This window comes from Thermobia domestica, chromosome 4 (assembly GCF_964235325.1).
Source record: "Thermobia domestica chromosome 4, izTheDome1.hap1.1, whole genome shotgun sequence".
Classification (NCBI taxonomy): domain Eukaryota; kingdom Metazoa; phylum Arthropoda; class Insecta; order Zygentoma; family Lepismatidae; genus Thermobia; species Thermobia domestica.
The window spans coordinates 217,724,971-217,744,413 of NC_137457.1; the positions used below are offsets into that span (position 1 = coordinate 217,724,971).

Genomic DNA, 19,443 nt, shown 5'->3' on the forward strand with positions numbered 1-19,443 from the left:
TGGGAAGTGACTTTTCACTAATGCTACGAACAAAACAGAATTTTGCAGAACTTACGTAGCGGTTTAAACAATTTGGACTGGAAAATATTAACATTTATATGAATATTCAAATAATACAACTAATGAAGCAAAAAAATTCGGTATTCTTCTAACTAGTGACCTACCGGGCTTTATCTATAACAACAACCTAACCTAACCAGTTGCAAAAATACATGTTAGGTTTGGTTATTGTTATAGATATACGTCGGTAGGTCAGTAGTTAGAAGATTACCGAAAATTTAATAGTAAACCATTAACCCAATATTTGTGTTCAATAATCAAAGCTGTTGTCAAACTATGAGAAATTTCACATGTATAGGTATGACATACACATGTTGTAGTCTAATCTAAAACAAAGTAGCACATGGTACCTACTCCTAGTCGACTGGTGTTTTCTAAATGTATACATTTTGTAATGAGTCGTATATGATACCCTACGGTGTACTTTGTGTCATGATAATGCTATGGTGGCCTTCCAGGGTTAATTAATTTGTTTAAAATACAGTTGAAAAAAAGGTTACAAATTATTCCTCAACTCAGCAGAATTTACGAAGACAAATGTCTATGAAGTATTCTTTACAGTAGTGCTCGAAAAGTTTGACTTACGAGCCAGTTCTGGAAACCAGGCTTCATAATGATATAAATTCAATTTGGTTTGGTGTAAAGTATCACGGCGGCAGGCTAGTATTTTCAGTCGCCATGGCAATCTGGCGCCTGGAATATTTCGAGCCCTGCTTTACAGTACATTATAAAAACTAGAGTATACATAGAGACATAAGAAATACGATAATACACAACAAGCAACTGTAGCCATAGATTAAGAAACTAACTAATCTATGTTAATTATATAGCTATTTCATGCTTATCGTCCTGACTCACAAAGCATCTTATACCTTCTCCCTTGATTAATATATACTCGTATTAAGAATACCATGTAGTACCTTTCTTATACACAGAAATTATATAATTTCATTTCGTTTCGGCCTTTTGCGAGGCATCTTCTTCATGCGCACTGATATTGCATGCTGGCTGTATTTATCCTTAGATTGTGATTGAACTTTTAGGCTAGATGATTGTTGTCATAAAGAATATTTGAATGTTATTGCTATGAGATAAGAGAACACTGTTTTAACATCTTTGGAAACAATCATGATTATATTGTTCACAAAATTTTAAAATTTATAACAAAAGTGGAATGAGAATGTATTGTAAGCCTTTCAAAAAAATAACTTTCGTATATAAATAACTTCCGTTAATTATATAAAAAAAGTACATTAGAATTAAGAGTAGATAAATAAATCTATTAGGATCTATATAAAAATGAAAAGGATTTTGTTTGTGATGGCATAATGGGAAAATGGCTAAACTGTTTGATTTTTTTTATATAGTTATCATATCAGCTACCTCGAACGTTTATTTTATTTTTTATTTTATTTATTTTTTTGTGTTAATTTGATTAAAATGCTATCCTAACGTGGGAAGTGGGGATCAAATTTTATGGGTAAAATTGAGCTTCTCATGATTCTTTCAAGACGAAACTTGGTATATGAACTCATTAAAAATATACAGACACGTTTCCCAACGTTTTTGAGAAGTAACGTTTTAAGGGGGGGGGGGAGTTCTTATGTTTTCTTCACATTAAAATCGATGCTGCCTGTAGTTTGTGATCGTGTCACGGGGAAATTGTTGAACAGTTTGAAATGGATTTTGAATCATAGTTAATACCTGTCTTGAGCTGTTTTTTTTTTTTTTAAATCATGTTACTTTGATTAAAGAGCGCATCTTAAAAGGGATAAATAGCGTTCAATATTTAAACAAAAAGACAGTATTTCATGAACTCATCAAGTTAGGAAGAAGAAACTTGGTACATAAACCTCTCATTGAAAGTAAGTGGACACTTGGCTCAGTGTTTTTGAGAATTCTTTTTTTTTTTTCAGGGGGAAGACGGCAATTTTGTATATTAACCCCTGGCTGGATCGCGTTAGTAAGGGAATCTCGCGATCTTTGAAAACATCACAAATGAGGGAGATATACGCAGAAGACTAAAGTTTGGGGATCACAAACATATTCCCAATCCACAGCCTCTTGCTGTAAGGACTTGTTACCCGCAGCAAGACGACTGAGTAGCAGTGTTTTATTCGAGATCTTCGAGACAACTGTCTTCAACATACTAGGCAGCCGTCTCGTCAAACGGAAGAGACGAGACTCCGTGGGATCAACATCACATGCAATAACCCCTGGAACACTCAGGAACTGGCTAAGAACCAGAAATCACCTTGGTGGGATTTTAGAAAAGAAAGTGCACGAACATTGACACAAGTTAACAGGCCTAAAATAGTAGAAATTCTAAAAATCTATTTTTTTTTCTCGTTTGTAAAGTGAAAGTGTGCCACTACTTTTCGTGTGTGTGTGAATTCAAATTTATTTATTTTAATGGATATGGTGTCACGTTCTTCACCAGGAGGTCCTCTAAGGTACGTAATGAAATTTTCAGTAACATGTTTTCTTTTCAGCTGTCTGGAGTTGCGATAAGCCATCACGGCATGATAACAGCTGACATACGTGTTGGTTGTGTGCGTGAGTGGTATCATTGGCAAGAAACCTAAAGCTAAAACCACATAGTGCCTGAAACTTCGAGTCTCAGTTCCTTTATCAAAATTATAGTAAATTCATTTTGTTCAAAGAATTAATTTATCATTTTGCTCTACCGAACATTTTTGCTCTACCGCATTTGTTTAATTAATTAATTTCATTTGCACAATATTTAAAATAGTCTTTTATATGTATATGTCTTCTTATGTAAATCATTTCAGCCTTCAGTCATCCAGCATAAAATCTCTCTACTCCCCTGGTCCCTTTACACAAGCCAAGTGTAAATTTAATTAAACTTTGGACATTTGATGGGTTAATGCGGTTGAAATGTCTAATTTTACCTACTGTCTTCTACCATCACTCCGAAGGCTCAGAACCACATGAAAATGTGCTTAGAAAATAAATGGCTCATCTCAAAAACGAGCCATTCGGATGAAAAACTGTACTTTTTTTTTACCACGAGATATATTTAAATTATCAGGTATGCAACATGCAGAGGAAATTCGTTACTGCGAAGAAACAAAATATCAGTGTAATAGGACCAAACACACACACACATTGTAATGTTGGAACCGATTGATATATTTCTCTCTGCTTAACATAATTACTCTATCTGAACAGCAAATCTTTTTCACTGGCCTAATAATGTTGCCCCGCTATCAAATTCCCAAATTGCAGGTGTGAGATTTGAATGATGTGGTCAAAACACAGTGGAATCGAAAAAATGCATATCTGACAAGAGCCACCTTCTCATATTCAACAGCACTTCTGAATTCAAGCAGTCCAATATCAAACGCCACACTAATTATATTTTCAAACGATGATTTTGGTATGTCAAGATCGTAACCTGCCTTTTGTCAAGCATATTGTAATACTATGACCTTCTTGATGTTTTTACGTGTGATAAACGTAGTAACATGCCTGGAAGAAATGCCGTATTCAACCTTAAATTTGTTGATAAAAATGATTGAAACTGTGAAATTGTCTAGGACAGCCTCTTGAGACGCTTCTAGCACCCACATTTGCAGATGCCAATAGTGAACAGCAGATCCAAACGCTCTTGTCATATCAAATTGTGACATTACATACTGTTTTATCATTTTAAATTGTGACCCGTTTCCCGTGAAGTGAGCTCGATCTTACTGTTTGCTGGTCAATAATTTGATATTACCTTCCAATTTGATTTACTTCGAAAGCACTTATAGAGCCTCATAAGTTTGCTATAGGAGTTGAAGCCACGATTGTAACTGTCTTCATCAATGTTGTCCAGTATGCTGTAATCAATATCTTGTAATATACTGGCTCTCGACATTTTGGGTGGAGATTCTTCGTATTCACTTTCACCTGAAGGTTCCTGTTGCTCTGGAGATAAAAGTCTTGTACTGTTGGACAGGCTAACTCCAGGTACGAGCTTTGCCTGTCTTTCAAAATCACTATACCTACCCAGTATATCTCCATGCATTTCTGCGTCATCCTCATTGTATTTGTGAATTATTATCCGATATAACATATTCGCGAACACCATATTCTCGACTCCAATTACGTTTCCATATTCAGCACGTCGCGGCTTTGCCTCTAAATAAGAGTGACTATATTTATGGTATTAATTCGCCTCATGATACCGATGTATATAATTTACATTCTAACCCCAACCGAACACCCCAGAAAGCGGCCTCCTACTGCAGCTATACTATTCACACAAATAGAATAAGTACTTGTTCCTGCAGATACAACATGCTATTGTTGTATGGCGCTAGCAGATAACAGGTGCGTTTTCCAAGGGAATGACTCATACTACTGTTTTTGGGATGATTGATCTATAACCTAAGCACATTTTCGGTGCGGTCGGAGCATTCGAGGTTACTTATACCCCTTGTAAGTAAAATTATTAATACTAACTAATAATAATAATACCTGGGAGAGTTAAAATAAATATAGTTTTTGTCTGTTTACTTGACATTGGCAGAACGAGAACATGAGTAGAAAGTCATTCTGCTAATTACAGACCATTGGTTTCGATTATCCTTCGCCACCTACTGGAAACTACGCCAGTAAAATTCCGACAGTTTTGAGTGGAGGAACTCGTGACCTCCAACTTTTACCTCTTCCAAGCTGTTAAATCGCTAGCCTTGTGCTATCTAACGAAACAGGTGGGAGTCGAAAGGTGGAAGGTCGAGGCTATGCACCGCATGTGGAAGTTCCAATTGCAGTATTCCAAATTTCTGTTGCGCCTTCCTAGATCGGTGACCGGCAGTATGGTCGATTTGAAGAATGGCGCGCATCCGAATCACCAAACCCGTATATATATTTGACAGAACCAGGTGCATGATGTTCAGTTGACATCTACAGAACATCCATTCCAAATGAATTTCCTGTGCACTGGTTCATTAGTTTTACTAAATGCATAACATTGTCTTCGTGTCAAAGTGTTTCATTTCACGACGGTGATTGGACTCGTTAGTTTTTGTTGTCTACCGATCGCACGTAGATATACTTTGCATCATTAGTTACGTTTCGTCTCCATAATCGCGAATTGGAGATTTTCAGGAGAGTCTGACTCAGGGAATTTTTTACACCCCCTAACACCCCCTACACCCTTCCTGTGATAGGTGATATCCCCCCGGCAAAACAGGTCGATACCCCCCCCAAAGAAGGGTGTACAATTTTTTATTACTATCATCAGTACCATAAGTTTAAAATATAGCCCAATAAATAATCTCTTGGTGATGCTTTTCTGGTACCTGGCACGGAACTCAACAATCTAAGTATTAGCTTCGATCTTAAATTTTTATTTCTCTACTCACAAAATCGTCTGAAGTATTGCACTCAAAGAACTGCTTGAGAATCATATAATCAATTCATGTTAGAACTGAAATCTGATACCAGAACAATACCAAAGCTGGCTCATTATAATCAGTAAAATAAATGTGAATTAGGTGACTTCAAACGAGCAGTAGGAAACTGAAAATCTGTCCTTAACAAGCTGGTGCTCTGGTGGTGGCGCACGCAGGCTGTTTCATCAAGAGTAGCATTGAAAACTGCTCTTGTTTCATTCAATCGATAACAGAGCTTGAAACAAGAAATAGTGGTGTGAGAGCGTTAATCTGTCAAATGAATGGGCGGAATAATTTTTAAAAAAGCACACTGGTGTTGTTAGTCCCTTTGTTTTTATATACATCTAGAGACCTTTCGGAAAAGGCAAGAAAACATGACAAAAGTGAAAACCATATATGTACGGTACAGACTTCATTGCAAAGTGACCGTGTTGCTACTCAAGTCCATCAGCAGTTTAACATTCAGCGTGAACGTATTTCCGTAGTAACTAAAGATTTGTTCAAAATCGCATATTTCCTATTTTCCGAAGAAATACCACATATACCCAAATGGAGATTCCTAGTTAGTGCAGTGGCATTGCTAGACTATTCAGGAACAAAAAAGCAGCATATAAGAAACTCACCACAGAATGCATATCACTTGTCGCATTACTCTATTACTTCTGTTATAGAATCATTTGGTGTTGTCATCATTGAATCTACAAAAGTAAAGTTCTCTAGAATTATGAAATTCTCACTCATGGCAGACGAGTGCAGAGATATGAATGGAAGAGAAATTTTGAGTACCTGTATACGTTACATAGAGGGTTGCAAAGTGAAGGAGACCTTCGTTTGTGCCATTCCAATTCAGTCTACTACGGCAGTATGCATCAAAGAGAAAATTATTGCAGAAATACATAAACTAGGGCTTAGTACTGCAAAACTGACTGCTGTGGCGTTTGATGGGCTTCAAATTTCAGCGGTGAAAAATCCGGAGTTCAGGCACGTCTCAAAGAAGTTTCGCCTAGATTGATTTTCGTTCATTGCAGAAGCCATCTTTTGCAACTGGCTTTTATAAGGGCGTATGGAACTTCAAAAGATATTAAAAGGGTTGCAAATGTAGTGAATAAACTATACACAGCATTTCCTGGGAGTCACAAGCGGCTGAAACTTCTGCGGGAAGTGAAATCCTCAATAGACGCTAGTTCTGACAAATTGGTGCAACCTGCTTGTACTAAGTGGCTTTCATATGAAGGTAATGTTTCTGTGGCAATCAAACATTATGCTGCAATACACATTGCGTTAAAGCATATCTATATTGATGAAGGAGACATGTCATCAGATGCTGTTGGATTATTGCTGGAACTAACAAAGACGTTTCACACTAGTACTCTTAAGTACATTTTTGCAGCCTCTTGCAAAACTAAGCAAACGCCTGCAGATATCAAGTGGAAATGATAGGGTTACAGCACTGAAGTTAGTGGAAGGTGTCATTGTACATTTGGAAGATATCACTTTTGAGAAGATTTCAGAACATGCTGAAAGTGTTGTAGGAAAGGCAAAATCTGGAGGTTTGAGAATGGAAGAAAACTTGAAACTTCAAGAACTCAAGGTTCTTCTCTCCAATTACTAATTAAAAAATATCAGCAACATGAAGGAAAAGTTTGATAGTACTCTCAAACAGTTGTCTCACTTCTATGATGTCCTCAGAAACACTCCCGACTCACCGGATTTAACTGAAGTGGCGAGCATTTCTAATGTCAATAAACCTAAAGTCGAAGTAGAATATAAAAACAGTGTTATGTTCAGAACGATGCGAACTTAGCTGTGAACATATGAACGATTTAATGAAAACATGTATAGAAAGCTCGTATATTCGCTCCGATTTGAAGTAGAAGAGCTGATGAACTGATCGGATAAAGCTTGCAACATCTGGTTAAAGCAACTTCACAGAAATGTCTAGATATCTACTATGCATAAAGATACGTGCTTAATGAACATGATGCAACTTTGGTAGAACAAAAAATATGTATCAGGGCAAGTATATGTCTGTGTGCGCGTGAAAGTGAGAATAACAAAATGTGTTCATACAATAGCAAATAGTGCAATGCTTTGCCGATGTATGCTACATTTATAATGTATATGTAGTATTAAGCAAAAATAAGCTTAAGAACTGCTTTTTTTTTTTTACATAAAACATATCATTACAATTTACACCCCCTCTCCAATTCATTACACACCCCGTGAAGAAAATTTCTGGCAAATACCCCGGTCTGACTAATATCGCTTCGCCACTGACTCTTTTACTCGATTTTTAGTTTGACTCAATCTAGTAATAATAACAACAGTAAAACTCAACGTGATGTAGCAGATTTTTTTTAAGTTCACTAATTTGTGATACTTTCAGATGTTAATAGTAAACAAGTTAACAAATGGTCACAAGTTTACTTTGGAATCTTTATTTTCCTTGCATTCTCTGTAGAGAGCTTTACATTCCATCACTACTACTACTACTACCACTACCACAACAATAATAATAATAACAATATTTCCCTTTGCACTGTAAAACTATGTAGATTTTCAAACTAAGCGAATTAAATACCGAAACTGGAAGAAGTACATCTAAAACTTTTTCTTGGAATAGTAGGATAAGGTCAAAGATAACATCTATTCTCCGGAAGCTGAATCCATATCAAAAAGTAATTACTGGCTCTGTTACCGTTTCTGCTCTTTGTAGATAAATATTGAAACCGGAAGTAGTAACACTTTCTAGCATTTCCGGTTTTAGCACAAAGATAAGGGCGGAGATGAAATCTACTCTTGAGACCATGAATTGATTTTTTTTTTTTAATTTTTAATCATCTCCCAATCTATTGCCATTTTTGTGTTACGACGCTTTATATTGAAACCCCACATAGTTTCTATCAATTTGGGTTTGAATAAAAGGCTAATGGAGGAGACAGAACCTATTAAAAATGAATCTTTTTAGATCAACTTCCCATGTTTATGGTCTTTAGGCTAAAGGAATCGAATGATTAATGAAAGTCAATAATTATCAAATTAAAGTTTTGTGCTCTCCTACTGAGAATCTAACCAAGAACGACGTGCACCAAAAGCATACGCGCTACCCACTAGAAAAGAGGAGAGGGCTGACAGACAATTTATTGTTGGGACGCTGAATAAATTGCAAAACTAATAATAATAATAATAATAATAATAATAATAATAATAATAATAATAATAATAATAATAATAATAATAATAATAATAATAATAATAATAATAGCCGGACTTCTATGCACAAGCCAACCCCGAGATATGCAAGCAAATATGCAGGAAAAACATCAAAATATGCACTAAAATATGCATTTAAAAATTTTACATATACGCTGAAATATACACTAAGAAAATAAAATCTCAATTTTGTCCAAAAATATTTTACTTTAATGACCTGTTGCAATTAACTATCAACGCCTTTCTTACGTTTTCTTCTGTAAACCTTCTGTGTTTATCAGTAAGAAACGTTTTGTAGATTGAAAAATTCCTTTCTACATCAGCAGAAGTCACTAGTGCATGTGAAAGACATCAAATGTCTTAGTGTGTTAGTTCCTCTTCCAATTCTTTGTTTTCAAGATTAAGTACACTTGCAATGTCACTGATTGTTTTCTACCCGGGATTTTTGCTTTTGGCAAAGTTTATCTGACGCTATTTTCGCAACACCGTGAGTTTCAGTGAACAAAGTCAGTGATAATTCACCCAACACGGAGAATGAATGCTGCAAAGCATTCTTGCGGGCAGGGAGTAATCTACACCACCCAACCCCCTAACACCCCCCAAATTTCTTTACATACACCCCCTGGGTGGGAAAGGAATATTCCCTCAAATCCAATTGTATCAATCAGTATCATATAGGTTATTTATTATATCAAATTAAAAAAAAAGTTTACGTTTAGGAAAGAAGGCAATATTCTTATTTATTTATTTCACTTCAAAATACGAAGCGACCTTGTTCTCATGTACGGCTTCGGGAACAACATGACCTCTTTGTTTCGGGCGGTGTTTCGATCAAAACAATTAACAAAACAGACTTCCTCATACCTACCTTTCTGGGCTCCGCGGTCGTTTCTGAGAAAAGAGAGTTGGTGTTACTCTGCAAGTGGTGTATCAATGGACGGAAGTTAACGTTTCTAGAAATGAAGAGATCGATCGAAGTAAGAATTGTATACACTACGTGATCAAAAGTATCCGGACACCTGTCTGAAAATTACTTACACGTTCGTGGCGTTCTCCATCGGTACTGCTGGAATTCAATATGGTGTTGGCCCATCCTTAGCCTTGATGACAGCTTCCACTCTCTCAGGCATACTTTCAGTCAGGTGCTGAAAGGTTTCTTGGGGAATGGCAGCCCATTCTTCACGGAGTGCTGAACTGAGGAGAGGTATCGATGTAGGTCGGTGAGGCCTGGCAGGAAGTCGGCGTTCCAAAATATCCCAAAGGTGTTCTATAGGATTCAAGTCAAGACTATGTGCAGGCCAGTCCATTACAGGGATGTTATGGTCATGTAAACACTCCGCCACAGGCCGTGCAGTATGAATAGGTGCTCGATCGTGTTGAAAGATGCAATCGCCATCCCCGAATTGCTCTTCAACAGTGGGAAGCAAGAAGGTGCTTAAAACATCAATGTAGGCCTGCGCTTTGAGATTGCCACGCAAAACAACAAGGGGTGCAAGCCCCTCCAAAAAAAACACGACCACACAATAACACCACCACGTCCGAATTTTACTGTTGGCACTACACACACTAACAGATGACGTTCACCGGACATTCGCCATACCCACACCCTGTCATCGAATCACCACATTGTGTACCCTGATTCGTCACTCCACACCACGTTTTTCCCACGCTCCTTACACCAAGCGAGGGGTCGTTTGGCATTTACCTGCGTGATGTTTGGCTTATGAGCAGCCGCTCGACCATGACATCCAAGTTTTCTCACCTCACGCCTGTCATAGTACTTGGAATGGATCCTGATGCAGTTTGGAATTCTTGTGTGATGGTCTAGATAGATGTCTGCCTATTACACTTTACGACCCTCTTCAACCGTCGGCGGTTTCTGTCAGTCAACAGACGAGGTCGGCCTGTACGCTTTTGTGCTGTACGTGTCCCTTCACGTTTCCACTTCACTATCATATCACACACAGTGGACCTAGGGATATTTAGGAGTGTGGAAATCTTGTGTACAGACTTCTGACACAAGTGACACCCAATCACCTGAAAACGTTCGAAGTCCGTGAGTACCGCAGAGCGCCCCATTCTGCTTTCTGACGATATCTAATAACTACTGAGGTCGCTGATAATGAGTACCTGGCAGTAGGTGGCAGCACACTGCACCTAATATGAAAAACGTATGTTTTGGGGGTGTCCGGATACTTTTGATCACTGCTGGGTGAATTCGTTACCAAATTATATTCCTACAACAAAATATCTATAGACATGAGACAATAATTTTGGACATGAATGTACAGTATTCATGACTAAACGAATGTGATTTCAGCATGGAACGAGGGAATTTTTTCCCAATTAATATTTTGGAGAAAAAAATTACCCACTAAAACTTGCTGGGGGTGATTAAATTGAAATAATGGCAGAATTTTGCAAAATGATTACAATAATTCGTATGTAATAAATTCATATGTAATTAGCAGTGGCGGATCTAGGTCGGGGCATAGACCCCCCAATTTTTCCAGTGACAAAATAATTTAAGCTATTATTTATATATTTTTGAAAGTTTATATATACCTATCACTCTGGGTACTGGCTGGCCCCCCAGTTTCTACCTTCTTGATCCGCCACTGGTAATTGCTGGGTAAAATAGTGGTGGTTAATCCCTAATGGAGTGAAGCCACTCTTAACGGGCATCTCTCAATAGTGGACACCTTCATAAGAGGACAAACTTTCTTATTCGAGCTCATCCGTGGCTAAGCGGTTAGCGTACGCGCCTTTGGCGTGGGAGACCCGGGTTCGATTCCCGGCGGGAGCTCATGTGGTTCGGATTCCACGTTAATCAGTAGGTCCACGTCTCACATAGCCTCGCTGCTGAAAGGGACGCTAAACTAAAATCAACTCAACTCAAACTTTCTTATTCTTCCATGCCATAAATATGTGTAGTGTGGTGTTATGAGAAAGAACTCTTGCTTTTAGGGACACCTCTCATTTACGGACAAATAATCGTGTTTTACCGATGTCCGTCTGGAGAGGTTTTACTGTCTTGCTTAGTTTAATAATAATAATCAGCGGCGCAGATCTATCTTCAACATTGATGGAGGGCGGTAAGACCGTCCTTAATTTTCGATTTCCGAATTTCTTTGCTCCCAACCCCTAAATTGGTTTCATGTCGCACCAAATTAAACTGTGAAAAAAATGGGCTCAATCGAAGAATATTTAACTGACCCCCAAGCGACCTAAACATCTGAATGCATTTACAATGTATAGTATATGGCAAAAGTTTGTAATAAACTCTTGTAACTTAAAAATAGCTGAGGGAAAGGAATCATATCTTGGATAGAGGTTGTAGAAGTAGATCCATACCTGATACTGAGTAGTGACCGAGATGAGGCATATCTTTACGTCCACCATCTTGGATTCGGGCACAACATTTTAAATAGAAATTACCTCGTCTGATATATCATTCTGAGGTAGCTTTCGACGACAAACAGACGTCTGATTTTCCACTTATCTCTGAACATGTAATAATTATCAACTATGGAAAATAAAAGTTCCGAAGTAATAAAACTTAATCTTCTGTGAGTATATATCTCTGTACGGGCTGCAGATTTATATGTTTGTTGAATAGTTTCCCTTATTTGAATTAAACCATAAAGTGAAGAAAGAAATGCCCATTCGTTTCTGTGCAGTGCAAGAAAAAGTAAATATGATTCTTTCCTAATCAATAATTTAAACAATATGTTCCAATTTATCACTGAAAAAAATTCAGAATGGTTATTTATCTCTTAGAAAGGGGACTAGTAAAATGCATATCTGGCAACACTGAAACGATAACAGCAATGCTCAGCTAAGTCAGTTTATTTGAAGGCTTCGAGAAAGTACGATTGTTTTCCTATGTGATTGTTTGTTTTAGTTTCTTCGCACACAGTGCTGTTGAATTTGTAGTTTTTTACGAAGTGTAAACAATTTATACAATGCACTGGCATTATCCCCGAAGTCAGCTTCGCGCTGTTTACGCAAAGACTACGAATGCGCCCTCATTGGACCTATTAGGAACCAAATTGTAGGAACAAAACTGCCTTCAAAACGACAAGTACTTAGTACCGCTTATTTCTTACCGGCAAATACTCCTACTAGGGAGGTCTATCGGCACACCACCATACTCACGCTTTTACAACATGTCTATCGTCTCCACACTCGCTATGTACAGATCCGTATAGCTTAGGCTCATCCAATCCTTGGTGCTCTGCTATAATTAGTGCAATGCAATTAATTTAATTAGAACAAGATCTGAGTTCGTTTGGTACGGACACGTTTTACTCGCGCTCCTCATGGAAAGTAAAACTCAACCACCACAATGTTCCCCTAGCAGGGCTACAATTTCTGATAACTATGATGACATTCGATAAGACACAACTACCAGTTCTGTAGATCACATAGAAGAATGTCCATTAAGAAACCCAAAAGAACAGTTAAACCGAAGACCGCCATTCCTACCCACGTACCTACGCAGAACAGCTATGATGCTCTGGCCACCAACGAGACTCCTTCCAAGGATCCAGGCAATATTATGGACACTTCCAAAAATCTTGAAGACGACTGTGATTCTGACGCAGAAGAGCATGATCATGATCCTAAATCTTGCCCCCATGCTGACTACTGTGCTCATTATCGAATCACAAAAAAGCCTAAAGCCATGGTCATTTATGGTTTCCCCAAAGACAAAGCTTACAAGCTCACACACGGAGCGATCCAAGTGTGCAAACACTTATCTTATTGTGCAGTGTATACTGACGGGATTAAATTTAGATGTCAGACCAGCAACGACTACATCAGATTGAAGAAATATTGCAAATCATTCAATTTACAATATGCCTTCGAAATGATCAAGACTGAACCTATCATCCGCGTAGTCATTCGCAAGCTACCCATAGATACTGAGGTGGACAATATTCAGACTGACTTGAAAAATAGAGGCTATCCAGTGCTTTCGGTACAACAACTTACAGGCAGAGGTGGGAAACCCTTCCCCCTCTTTCTAGTCACCCTAAGGAAGACACCTGAAGCTCAATCTATATATCAACTAGATTTCATAGAATTTTACCGAATTTCAGTTGAACCTTACCGGCCGAAGACCTTTGTACAATGTTACAACTGCCAGCGCTATGAACACACGCAGTTACATTGCTATGCAACTCCAAGATGTTTAAAATGTGCGGAATCCCATGCTATCTATAAGTGCACCAAACCAGCTGATGCTCCAGCAAAATGTCCGAACTGTGGTGGAGACCACCCGGGAAATTTTCAAGGCTGCCCAGTACTCCGAAAAATCGTATCACGCCGGAATCCACCCAAGAAGATTCCACAGCTGCGGATTTTCCAGCTTTATCATCTGATTCCTCAAAATTAGTGCCACCTATGCCTGTTACGACACCTGCTGCAGAAACATATGCTAAGAAGACACACTCTCCAAAGCAATCTCATCACCTACCAACCAAACGAACGACTCTCTGTCACTTTCCGATCCAAACCCATCTGGACCTAACCTACCAGATGTCCTGGCTATCCTTCAGGATCCACACCTCTTTCAACTCATTCAAGTCTTAAAAAGCAGACTCACTCGTTTGACAGAAGCCTCGAACACTCTCACAAAGCTAACCATACTTTGTGAAATAATAGAAGACATCATACCATCTCAACCGTAACTTCAGTTGGAAATTCCATACAGGACCACACCCTTATGAGGGCCACTCCAGACAACACTGATAGGACAAGTTGTCAGCCAATCATGAATTCCAATGGACACAAACCATTTAATCTCGTTCTTCCTCCTCGAAATCCACCACAATATAATCTCTACATTCATCACATCAAACAAGGACGCGTCAGTTGCATCCTTCATTTAGTAATTCAATTGCTCCTCACTCACATACCGAATCAATCAATTAAGAGGCACGGGCTCAAATTAAGAACACGGAACTCAGAACGATAGCAGCATCAAGACAAGCCTGAAGTACTTAGTGTTCTAGTTTTCAATGTGTGTAGTTAAGTTGACCATAAAAGAAAGTGCGACTTTAATTGTGAAGGAAGTTCTTGTGTTTTGGGAAAAGGCACGAATTCCTACAAAACGAAGTAATCACTGTATTGAGAAAGTTCTAGTACTATACAAAGAATGGCAAGATTTACAGAAAAGGTTACACTGAAAAACTGATGTGGAAGAAACTAAAAGAGCGACATTTATTTCCCAACTAGATTACTTGTTTGATATTGCTCACGAGAATGCGTTAGATATGATCAAGAAGGAAGAGGATAAGCAATTGTTTAGTAATACAACGCATGAAAGGACGACAAGGTTATATGGGAGGCATTGACCGCAAACTTAAAGAAACTGAAGAATAAAAGAACGTAGGAAAAAGGAAGAAGAAAGAAGAAAACGAATTTACGAAGAAATGGAAGGAAAAGCCACAGTTTCGTCAGCAACATTGTCTGGCAGTGATAATGAAGATACAGATTCCAATTCCTATGATTCCGATTCCACTCCACCTACCCAATCATGTTTAGGAGATCCAATGTTGGTGAGTGAATCAAGTACCTCGGGTACAAGATGTACTCAGGATATTTTAACTCCACGTCTGTGCGAAGTACTGGACAGATGCAAAATCAGCGACCGCAATGCAGTTCATCTTTTAGTGACAGCAGCAGAAGCTTTTTCACTGTAATATTGAAAGCTCAATTATTAATCGCTCTTCCATTCGACTTCGCAGGAAAGAAATGCGGGAGAAAAGGCAAGCAGAAATTAAAGGGAGATTTGACGTCGCCGATTCTGATGCTTTGGTGCTTCACTGGGATGGCAAGCTAGTTCCAACTACAAGTAATATAGGAAAAGTTGACAGACTTGCAATATTTGTAACTTTTAACGGCAAAGAACAATTGTTAGGCATCCCAGAAATACCGTCATCTACAGGAGAAGCACAAACCACAGCTGTTTACGAAGCGGTGGAGAAACGGGACATAGAGCACAAAATACAGGCGTTTTGCTTCGATACAACTGCAAGCAACACCGGCAGAATAAAAGGCGCGTGTACAAACCTTGAGAAGAAATTTGATCGTGATTTGCTCTACCTACCGTGTCGACATCACATATTTGGATTAGTTCTTCAAAGTAGCTTTCACGCAGTAATGGATGGTGCTACAGCTGCCAGTACAAGTTCCGGGCCTGATGTGCTTTTGTTTAAGAGATTTGGGCAATCCTGGTCGTCAATAGATAAAAGCAATTACCGAACTGGGGTAGATGATGTCCCGGAAGATGTCCGTGTCAATATGTTGGAATTCATATAACAACAGATACATCAGAAACATTATAGAGATGACTATCGCGAATTATTAGAATTGGCCATGATCTTCCTAGGCGGCACCCCTCCACAAGGAGTTTCATTTCGCATTCCTGAAGGTGTGAGCCATGCTCGGTGGATGGCAAAGGCTATATATGCGTTGGAGATATATTTATTCCAAGACCAATTTGAACTGACGAGAAAAGAAAAGAATTCAATCAAGAGACTATGCATTTTCCTCGTCCGAATCTATTTACAAGCTTGGTTCCTTGCAACATTGGCTGTGAAAGCTCCGTATCACGATTACAAGTTTTTACAGAAATTAATCGAATACAGGGAAGTAGATCCAGAAATTAGCAATTGTACTGTGAAAAAATTCGCTAACCACTTATGGTATCTGTCACCAGAAACTGCGGCATTTGCATTCCTTGATGATGAACTGCCACAACATGTGAAAGAAAAAATGGTTCTTAATATAAAAGGGAGTACAGAAGAATGTGATGCACAAAACCAAATAAAGCGATACTCTATAAATAGTGCAGAACTCAATAGCTTCAGAGAAAAAGAATGCTCAGACTTCGTTTCCGCATATTCCAAGACATGTTTCTCAAGACTTTCGATAAATACACATTTTCTACAAACATGACCATCTACTTGGAAAGAAGATGTGAACTTTCAACGTGGGTTGAATAGATTGAAAAACATTGTAATGGTGAATGATGTAGCAAAGAGAGGTGTGAAACTGATACAAGAATACGGGAACATTTTAACAAAGGACGAAAAAGAGAAACAATACATATTGCAGACCAGCAATTAAACGGGTTAAATTTGTTACTGACAGACTTTCTTTTATTACTCTTAAGGGACGGTGGTGTGATATTATTGTTTTAAATGTACATGCTCCAACTGAAGATAAGGGTGACGATATAAAAGATAGTTTTTACGAAGAACTGGAACGGATATTTGACCAAATCCCGCGATACCATATGAAGATTCTACTATAGTGCATGGAGTTAGCGTCAGAAATCACCAAAATATTTCACTTCCGGCTACCAGTCTGCAATTTTACACAGTTCTTATGTGTATACCAAAGGAAAAGAATCCGCCGGGAGACACTTGATCTGACGTCCGGAACTCATGTGATGAGTCATCAAAATGGCGGACAGCTCGATTAAAAAAAAAGCCATATCTCCGTTATTTATGGACCGGTTTTCTTCAAACTCGGCTCATTTTAAAGAAAATTAAATTTGCAATAAAACATGTTACCAAAATATTTCCTCTAAAATTAATTGTTTCGGAGTTATTTAAGAATTTAATAAATTAATGAGTATTTATTGAAAAAAAATACATAACTCCGAAACCCTTAGTTTTAGACGAAACACTTAGGTAACGTGTTATATTGTTAATTTTATTACCTTTAAAATGACCTATTAATGAAGAAAATCGATCCATAAATAACTGAGATATCACACATAACGTGTTAATTACATTATTAAAATGGCGGTCACAACTTCTAACAGATAGCGACAAATTCAGCCAAAATACTTCACTTCCATATACCAGTTCCAAATTTTGCACAGTGTTTACATACATAACAAATAATTTTAAAATACCTGGGAGACACTTGATTTAACACGCTGAACTCCTATGTTGACGTCATCAAAATGGCAGCCGGGATTAAAAACATAGGTTTGCTTAAATACAACTATCTCCGTTACCGATCATTTTATTGACTTTCAATTGTTCCATTTGAAAGAGCATGAAATATGCTAAAAAAAAAATGTTATTCGATTTAGTTTATAGGTAAATGGTTTATGAACTATATATGGCGATGACAACTTGGAAGTGGAACTTTTTTTTTTTTTTTTTTTTTTTGCTAGTGGTGACTTCTGTTACTTACCGAATTTTTAGAAAAGAAACAAATATCAATATTCTATCACACAATGTACTAGAAGACCAGCATGGTGCTAGAATGTCTCCTTTTAGATTAGGTCCGCAGCATTCGACAGGGCACTTTGATAGACTTTATTTCTACTCTGGAAAAAATTTGTCCATGGATGTTTGCTCTCGATCATACTAACTATGCGCGATGGCTGCCAATGTTTTCGTACATCTTAAAGCAACTGCCAGAGATGCATCCAACAATGTTCCGTGAGTTTCAAAACGGAAATATATCTGGCTGCAAAACTAAAAGAAAATTTTCCAGGATGGCACATGACCAGTTACATGAGCAGAACAACAAACTAATAAAAAATTCTTCAATTAGCCTATCCCGTCTAAGTCAAGGGGAGGGATTATTGCAATGGATGGTTGCAGGATCCGAAGTTGTCCGCATGATTGGAGAGTTCGAAAAGGATCGGAACCTGAAATCTAACATCACTTCCGAGGAGCATCATGAAAATACTCCAAGTTTTCATAAGAAATTCGAAAACAATGTTTCTGCCCTTGTTGAAGTGTTTGAATCACACGGCAACCCATTCGAAGACGATGAGTTAACTACAGTCAACAGCAGTAGAATCATTCTCCCAGAAGAAAATGCGATGAGCGTCATGTCGGCAAATGCTACAGGGAAAAGCCAATTTGATACGTTTGTCGAAGATCGGTTGATCCTTAGAAAAGTTTCCATCCATGAAGTCATTAAAAGAAGCAACCTTCCCTTGATGAGTGCTAAGAAAGTTACAGTTAAGTCCAAAGACAAGCAGAATATAGTTGACCTGAGAAAAGACAGTACTCTTTTTGCCAAGTTGTACGTTGCTAGTCAATCAAGGGGAATTGACGTCAAAAAGTTCTTTACCCATGAAAATAGCTCATGTCCACCATCCATATCCGACCGCAGTAAGCTCGGAAAACCAATAAAAAATCCGAAGTGGTGTCCTGTATCATCGAGTCAAGTGGAGTTCGGGTGACCACTGCTCATGAGTTCGAAGTTTCTTCGCTCATAATCGATGCAGCAGCCTTGATCCATATGCTTGTCCCTAAATCCAGCCGGACATTTCAAGAGTGCTGCAACCAGATTGTTAAACCATACATTCTAATGAGAATAAGATCTGTGGAAAGAGTTGACCTAGTTTTTGACCGCTACCTAGAAGGAAGCCTAGAAAATGACGTAAGACAGTCGAGAGGATTTGAGCTCAAAATAAATGTAAAATCTAATGTTGTCATCCCCAAATCTTTCAGTAAGTTCCTTGCTCACAGTAAAAACAAAGAAGAACTCTTTGAATTTTTAGCTGAAAACCTGGTCAAAATGGATCTCCCCGCCGGGAAAAAAGTCATTTGCACCTACAGAGACACGATAATTGGATCGCAAATGGAGGCGACATTTGAAGCTATGTCTTCCGAATTCCATGAAGAAGCCGATGCCCGTCTCCTACTTCATGTATGGCATGCCATGGAATACTCGGGTTGTTCTTAGGTCATGGTGAAAACTGTTGATAGTGATGTGG

General features: G+C 38.2%; 1 protein-coding gene across 4 annotated transcripts in view; it reads right to left on the reverse strand.

The window, feature by feature from the left end:
• The window catches only part of Syn2 (Syntrophin-like 2), a 1,212,019-nt gene that overhangs the window by 93,024 nt on the left and 1,099,552 nt on the right, over positions 1 to 19,443 (reverse strand). The window lies entirely within an intron of this gene.